General features: G+C 44.8%; 1 non-coding gene across 1 annotated transcript; it reads left to right on the top strand.

Annotated features, from left to right (window-relative positions):
- The first annotated feature begins 764 nt into the window (after window positions 1–764).
- LOC136490415 (small nucleolar RNA R71) lies at window positions 765–872 on the top strand. Its single transcript, XR_010767706.1, has one exon. It is a non-coding gene; the product is annotated as a small nucleolar RNA R71 (small nucleolar RNA).
- The last annotated feature ends 6,977 nt before the right edge of the window (window positions 873–7,849 follow it).

Here is a 7,849-nt window from a genome sequence, read left to right as displayed (position 1 = left end):
AGCATCCGGTCAGTTACCAGATTCTGACCAGCGTCCGGTCGTCACCCATCGGAAGCGTCCGGTCACGAAAACACCTCTCCAGAACCTCTCTAGAGTTGACCGGACGTAGGTACCCAGCGTCCTATCAGCACCTCCACTTAGCGTCTGGTCAGTACCAGACGACTGCAGTTGATCAAATGAACTGACCGGACTCACCCTCTAGCGTCCGGTCACAACCAGCCCAGTGTCCGGTCAATCATTTGACCCTCCATTCACTTTCAACTCAAAATCCTATGTGAATGAAGTTTACTCCAATTGATCTTAGGGCTATTCCTGGGCTACCTAGTGTTAGGTTTGACAAGTGTGCACCACACCTAACCAACTAGACCCACCTAGGTCAAGCTGCTAGTCCATACCCCCCTTAATAGTACGGCCAAAGGAAAAACACAGTCCTAAACTACTCTAAGTGTCTCTCCGATACCAAACGACACATAGAACTAGTTCGTCCTTAACCTTGTCATCCATCCTTTGAAAACTGAAACGATTTTCATCGTCAGGGGCATGACAACCATGATTGCCCAATCAATTTTCATTACCATGACCTAACTCAAATTTCCATTACCATGACAATTTTCATCGTCAGGGGCATGAAAACACACGTTAGTTATAGTAATCTCGTGTCGTCATTAATCACTGAAACCCAACTAAGGGCCTAGATGCTTTCATAGATGATTTTGGACAGTATGGTCACACGAAAGAAATTCTAAATGATGAGCCAATCTTCCATCCCATGATTGGAACATGCCTAGATATATTCTTGGAAGTGCTCACATGCTTCAAAAATCAATTCATCAGTGATGAACTTGGAAGCAATGAATCTGATTCAGAAGGGTCTTGGTCTTGTCCAGTGGGAAATATTTGGTCAGGAAAGCATTAGAGCACTTCTCCTAAGTAATAATGGACTCCCTATTGGCATATAATCAGTGTTTCACCTTCCCAATTAGTGAGTGTCTGTACACTTTAGCCAAATAGACAAATCTGTAAACGTACGGATACCAATATAGCTTTCACTCAGGAGTATTCTAAGGTATTGATTTCTAAATCTAAACTAATTCCTTCAGGTTAATGATAACAAAGAAAGAAGAGATAAAATGGATAGGTTGGTAGAGAGGGTACTTGAAGGATAACGCTAGTTTTTCTATTGAACCAAGCAGATCAAAGCTTACTCGCATTATTTACTTTGAGGGATGAGAAAGGGAAGAGGCAAGTCTGGCCACTCAAAGTAAATACTAAGCAGTGGACGAGAAAATTGTAAACAAAGTAAATACTAAGCAGTGGATGAGAAAATTGTAAACAACTTAAGGAAGAGTTGAATGCTCTATTAATCAGAGGAACTGGAGTGTAACACCCCTCGCATTGTTTACTTTGAGTGATGAGAAAGGGAAGAGGCAAGTCTGGCCATAAGTTTTAAAGAATAGAACTAACCACTCAAAGTAAATACTTAGCAGTGGACGAGAAAATTGTAAACAACTTAAGTAAGACACTACTACAAAAATAATTTTGCGAGGCACTGCCCAAACATTAATCGAGGCATTTACAAAATTCAACTGCCTCGGTTAATGCCTGTGATTAATAGAGGCGGTCGTTTTTCATTTACGGAGACGGCTGGAAAATGTCCGCCTCCGTCAATGGATTTACGGAGGCGGTTGTCTTAAATGGTCTATTTTCAGATGCGGTCGTCTTAGTAAATCGATTTACGGTGGCGGACCTTTTAACAGGTACGCCTCCAACAATGGAGGCCATTTTCGGAGGCGGGCCTCTTAAAAAGCCTACCTCCATAAATATTCCCGAGGCCCAGCCAAAGCTCAATCCAACTCTCTACCGGGCTTATATAAATTGAGGAGTTAGGGTTTCTCCACCAGCCCCTCACTCTCTCAGCTCTCTCTCACGCCCCCACGCAGTGGCGCAATGGACCGGCACGCCTCCCTCCCTTGTCGCACGGCACGCCTCACTCCCTCCCTCCTTTACTCCCTCCACTCTCTCTCTCCCTCCCTCCCTCCCTTGTCAGCGCTCGTGCTCACGTGGCCGGTGGCGCTCGAGCAGCTCACGCCGCTTGCACTCGCGCGGCCGGTGGCGCTCAAGCAGCTCGTGCCGCTCGCACTCGCGTGGCCATTAGCGCTCGAGCTGCTCGCGATGCTCACGCTTGCGCGGCCAGTGGCGGCTCTAGCATGGAGGCGGTGGCACTGTGCGTCCCGGCGGTGAGGACCCTGTAGCGGCTCCCCTGGAGGCGGATCCAGCCCTCCCTCTCCCTCAAGCAACGGTCCCGATAGCGAAGCTACGGCGAGGAGTAGCGGTCCTAGTGGTTCAACCAACGGCCCCCGCGAGTAGGTGCCCGGATCCGGTGGCGAGTGCCTAGATCTGGCGGGCGGCTACGATGGCGCGTAGATCCAGCGAGCTACAGCCGCGGCGGCCCGTAGATAGGCTCGACTGGCCCATGGATGGGTTCAGTGGGCTTGTCCATGGATTTTTGTTTTTTTTGTTCTTTTTATTTGATTTACCGAGGTAGGCACTACAACCGCCTAGATAAAAAAGTGATTTATAGCGACCTTTGGACCGAGGTGGTTGTGATGCCCGCCTCCAGTATGTTTTGTGTAGTAGTGAGAGTTGAATGCTCAGTTAATCAGAGGAACTAGAGTGTAACAGCCCGCGTCCAAAATCTGCTTATGGTCTAGCTCCTCACATGTAATGGGCTCACATATGCAAAGTACCTTTCTTACACTTTCATCCTCACTTTGTGTATAAAGGGTTAACCTAAAGGTGCTACATTTGGAATGACAAGGATTATAAGATGACCATCGCACTCCTAAATTTCCAAGGTGGTATTAAACCCACCAACCACAACCACACATGGGTCAATTACTTCAGTCTACTAATGGGCTGGGAAGTTACACGGAATTACCATGCAAGACACAGATGTCACTCAAAATTGAGTTGCATCTGTTGAGGTATAAAGTGGTGGAGAAGCTGATAACTTCGGCTTCTCCCTAACACTCTCACTTTTCCTCTCTCCCAATTTCTTCTTCTACGACTACAATTAGATGAGTCGCAAAAAAGACTGCAATTAGATGGGGGCATCATCCAGAAGGACACCACTCAAGAGCTAGAGGAAGTGTTGGTACAAGGTGCCCCTCTTTAAGTGAGAGTGAGGGGTCCTATTTATAGCTCGAAGGTGACTTGGAGAAGTGGAGATGCTCTTCTTGCATCTAGGGAATATTCTCTTCTCTTCTTCTCTTTTGGCCCCTTCTAGAGGGGGGAATCAACCCTGGGAGGTTGATTGTGCTCACAAACTTGCACGTGTAGATTTCTTCCCACCGCCGTATGCAGAAAACTGAATGAGAACCGGGCTTCAGAGGAGAAAACTACAAAAAAGATTTCTATTGTCGTACAAAACCAAACAAAACCAGTATTGTGGGCACATGGACTAGTTGATGAGAACATCCCAACCATGCATGCTACCTCAAGTGTTAACCATTCACTATACAATATAGAACATACAAATCAAGGACCACTCACATAGAGTTGTGTGAAGAAACTACAAGAGAAGGTGAATTCATTCCTAACTGAAATTATCTTTGATATATTTGAGAATGTTATACTACCTAAATACTCTATATATGTCTTAGTAAGGTTGACACAAGAAGGAGCTACCGCTGGAGCAAAGGAGAGAAGTTGGTTTACGGAAGCTGAACCAGCACACCACCTTGCTGACGGCACAGACTAGCAGAAAGAAACAGTCATAACTCTTGATTCCCTAAAGATTTGGAGGTCCATGAGGACTTTTTGGAAAGATTATCAAGCCTACTTTCCAATGTAACAAACCCCGTGTCGTTTGGTGTAACACCCTAAAATTTGCTTGTTTGGAAATAGAGCTAAATTGATTTAATTTTGTATTTTTGTGCTCGTGAAACATAGGAAAAATAATATTTTTTGTTAAATTGAGATTCATCATAGGATGTAGATACATGTCTGAGCATTCATGCCCTTGCATTTGGTTTATTGAAGTGAGTGGTTTTGATCAAAGTACAAAATGGTTTGAATTCACTTTGAAAATAGTTTCGAAATAGCTTTGAAATAAAAAAAAAGAAACCCTCTCCTTCTCCCCTATCGGCCCGGAGGCACAGTCCCCTCTCTCAGCCTTCACCTCTCTCCCTCTGGTGGTAGCCCAGCAGGCCTAGAGGACGAATCGGCCTAGGAGGAGAAGCCTAGCTCCGCGCCCTCCCGCGTGCTCTCTTTGTCCACTTGGTCCCAAACCTTTCCTCACCGACACACCGAGCCCACGTGTCGGTGTCGTCCCTTACCTCAAGCCGTGGACGAGCGGGACTTGCCCAGGATGGAATCCGTCGCCGCGCCAGATTCCTTCAGGATACGGCGTGCTCCCCATGCCCAGCGCCCCTATAAAACCCGAGGACCACCTCCGCGCTCCTATTTTGCATCTACGTGCTGCCCTAAGCCCTAGCTTCACCTAGTGCCGTTGCTTTTTGGATCTCGCCGACGAGCAGAGAAAGGCTGCCGCCGTCATCGACGTTGTCTGCCGCTTCGTCGCCGCTTGCGACCCACTATCGGGCTCCGCCTCGAGGTGAGGAAGATGCCGACGCCTTTTCCTCTTTCTCTTCTGCTCTCCGTTGTTTACCCGCTGCTGCCGAACGCTTGTAGGTAGCTGCTGTGGCCTGCCGAGCCCCACGCCCTCTCCATTCGATTCCCCATCATCAAGAAGCCCTTGGTGAGTTTTCCGTTCCGCCCTCTTTCTCCCGGTGCTTTTATTTCGGACAACCATGGTCTCTAGCCCCGTTCATATCTCATCGGCGATGTGCTCGCCGCCAGCCATGGAGTTTCTCCCCGCCTGTCGCTGTTCCAGCCTACAAACCCTACGCATCCACCTTCACCAGTGCCCTAGACGCGTTCGTGAGCTCGAGAATTTCATCCTCGTACCATTCGCATAGCCATCAGAGGCCGGAATCACCATTGCGGCGAGGAGCTGAGCTCCTCAGCCATGGCGCCACCGCGCCAGGTCTCTGTTTTGGCTAGGAGAACACCCCAACCCTCCACAGCCGCTCATCCTGAAACTCATGGCTCAGATTTGATCGAGCACCCCCACATACCCCTTCGTCCACCGCACCCGGGCAACCAGCTCGTGCCACCTCACCACCAGTGGACCCCAGTAGTCAGCCACTGCTGCATTTGCGTTTAGCCCCATGACCTTTTCTAGTATAGAACCCGCAGTCCCCGGGCAGATTCAAAACCTGTTTTTGTTTATTTTAATTCGAAAATCCATCTCAGTATTTACAAAACTACCACTGACCATGTTTTAACCATAGAATCTCTGTTTTGACCCATTCAAGTTGTGTTAGATTCATAAAGACGTAATCTACGCATTAGTAACAATGTTTACCATGTCACTAGCTTTGGAATTTCATGGTTTATATCCTAACTTGAATAATGATTATGCAACTGGATTTATAAATAAAATATGATTAATTTTACTTTAGTTCTCTAATTCAAATATAAATTTGACTTAAATCCATTTAGATATTTCTCTAAAGTATCTTATACACATTTTATGTAATTATTAAAATAAATGAAGCCTATAGTTTTCTTTATCTCATATAAAGTTGATCTTACGGTAGTTGTTTCTTTTTCACCTTAGCTCTGATTAGTGTGCTTTTCCACGTTTGTGTGTTCGTAGCAATGCGTAGATTAGTTTTATAAACTCTTCAACTTCTATTTTAATGATTGGTGTATTGTTCTAATATAGATATATTTGTATGTTATGCATGTCTGTGTTTGGATGCTTGTGTGGTGCTTTATGATCATGTACAGTCGGTGAGCTTTACATTGGTGATCAAGAAGCAATCCTTTGGAGGTTAAGAACCAGCAGAAGATCAGAGTTTAAGGCAAGTATAGCATGGGATCATCCTTGTTACCTATTCACTTTAATGTCACTTAATTCATATGCATGTGTCTACCTTGATTCCTGTAAGGATTTTCTAGCTTTGTACCTTGTACCTTGACAACCATGGGATTATGCATTGGGTAGTATTTATGCTAGTGCTCAATTAAATAACCATGATCTGTAACTTGACTAATAGTATATGCAATAAACATTAAAATATGCTTTTTAGCAACTTGCCTTAAGAGGGCTGGAGCATTGGATTGTTATGGTGCTCTAGTTTCTCTCCCTAAGGACTTATATGTAAGTGGATTACCTCGGAACTTACGGTACAACCACAAGCTACATGGCTCTGGCTTGACTCCGTATTAGACTTCTACTAGTTTGTGGCAGCCTACCAAAAGGCGCAAGAGGGGCTCCGATTTGTATGAGCTCGGCCTTCCAAGAGGGTGCACTTTAGTTTCTTTGTATTTTTGTTAGTCACCCCTTGGAGGGGAGTTCATGCTTATTGATGGGGAAACCTTAGCGGGTTCCTACCTATTAGTGGAACCTGTGAATGGTCTCATAGTGTACCCTGCCACACTCCCTTGGAAGAGGTGATGGCATATGGGAATCACGACTTGTGGTGAAAGTGTACAAGCTCTGCAGAGTGTAAAACCAGTATATCAGTCGCGGTCACGTTCACGAGCGACCTGGACTCCTTATGGAATAGAAGGACACCTGGGAATAATTTGTTTATGCTATACATCAATCTTGTTTATATGATCACGTGGTTATTTGGGGCTTATGAACTTGTTGCTACTCTAATGCTAAAATTGTGACCTACTAAAAGCTAATCGCAATAAACCAGTGTCAAACCTTTTGAGCCTCATGAACCCCATGTTATATTGCTGAGTACGATATGTACTTATGCTTGCTTTACTTTTCTATACATTGAAAAAATCTCGGATGGATACCAGATTGTTAAAGTCTAGAGGAGTTAGGCTTGTGATCAACCAGTCAGTTGTCCCTATGGATTTGGAGCCTTCGCCTGAAGATAGGAGTGTCTTTCCGCTGTCTACTATCTAAGGTTATATTCTTTGTATTAATACGCTATGTAATAAAGTATTGTCTTTTGATATTAGCCTTATTTGTAGCCATATGTGTGATTTGACTTTCTGGGCTTACATATGGTGTGTATCTAGTTTTGTCCTTAAAACCAGGTGTTACATTTGAACTTCACAATAATGAGTTATGACCATATTAGTAGAAACTGCACACAAGACTAACAATCACCCAGGAATTGATTTGATGCAGAACTTCTCGAGCAAACCTATATCATTATGAAACATTTCATGGTGCATGATATACATGGTTGGAAAGATGATCGAGTTAAGTTTCCAATACAACAAACGGCTGCACCATTTTGTGTGGATTAGTTTCAGACTGTGGTTCTGCGGTCATTCGGAGATCGAGTCGAAATCTTAATTGTTTCAGTGTCCCTCTCTCCGTCGCTTGGTCGCATTCTGGACAGGTATAAAGCTAGTTATCCCATTATTCACAATAAGTTATATTCAGTTCTTAGACCTACTGTCATAAAGATTGGACCACCATCAAGGAGGTTCCTTATCATGGGCCTTCACTACTATATAATTTATTTTCGGAGGTGGTCTTTTTTTATTAACGGAGGCGGGCACGGCGTCCTCTCTATCACAACACTTCCGTTAATCAGACTATCTGCAGGCGGGCGCCTCAACACGTCCACCTCCATTAATGGTCTCAGAAAACCCAAAAAATAAAAAAAAATAGAACTTCCAAGAATCAAACCCTTGACCTCACGTTTAGCACTACCTCCCTCTACCACTGCACCACACACCCATTTATGTTTATAGATTATTTATAGCCAACTCACATGTTTATTTCGCAGTTTTATTTTAAATTTGA

This window comes from Miscanthus floridulus, chromosome 10, assembly GCF_019320115.1.
Source record: "Miscanthus floridulus cultivar M001 chromosome 10, ASM1932011v1, whole genome shotgun sequence".
NCBI lineage: Eukaryota > Viridiplantae > Streptophyta > Magnoliopsida > Poales > Poaceae > Miscanthus > Miscanthus floridulus.
This window is presented reverse-complemented; position numbering and strand designations above follow the sequence as displayed.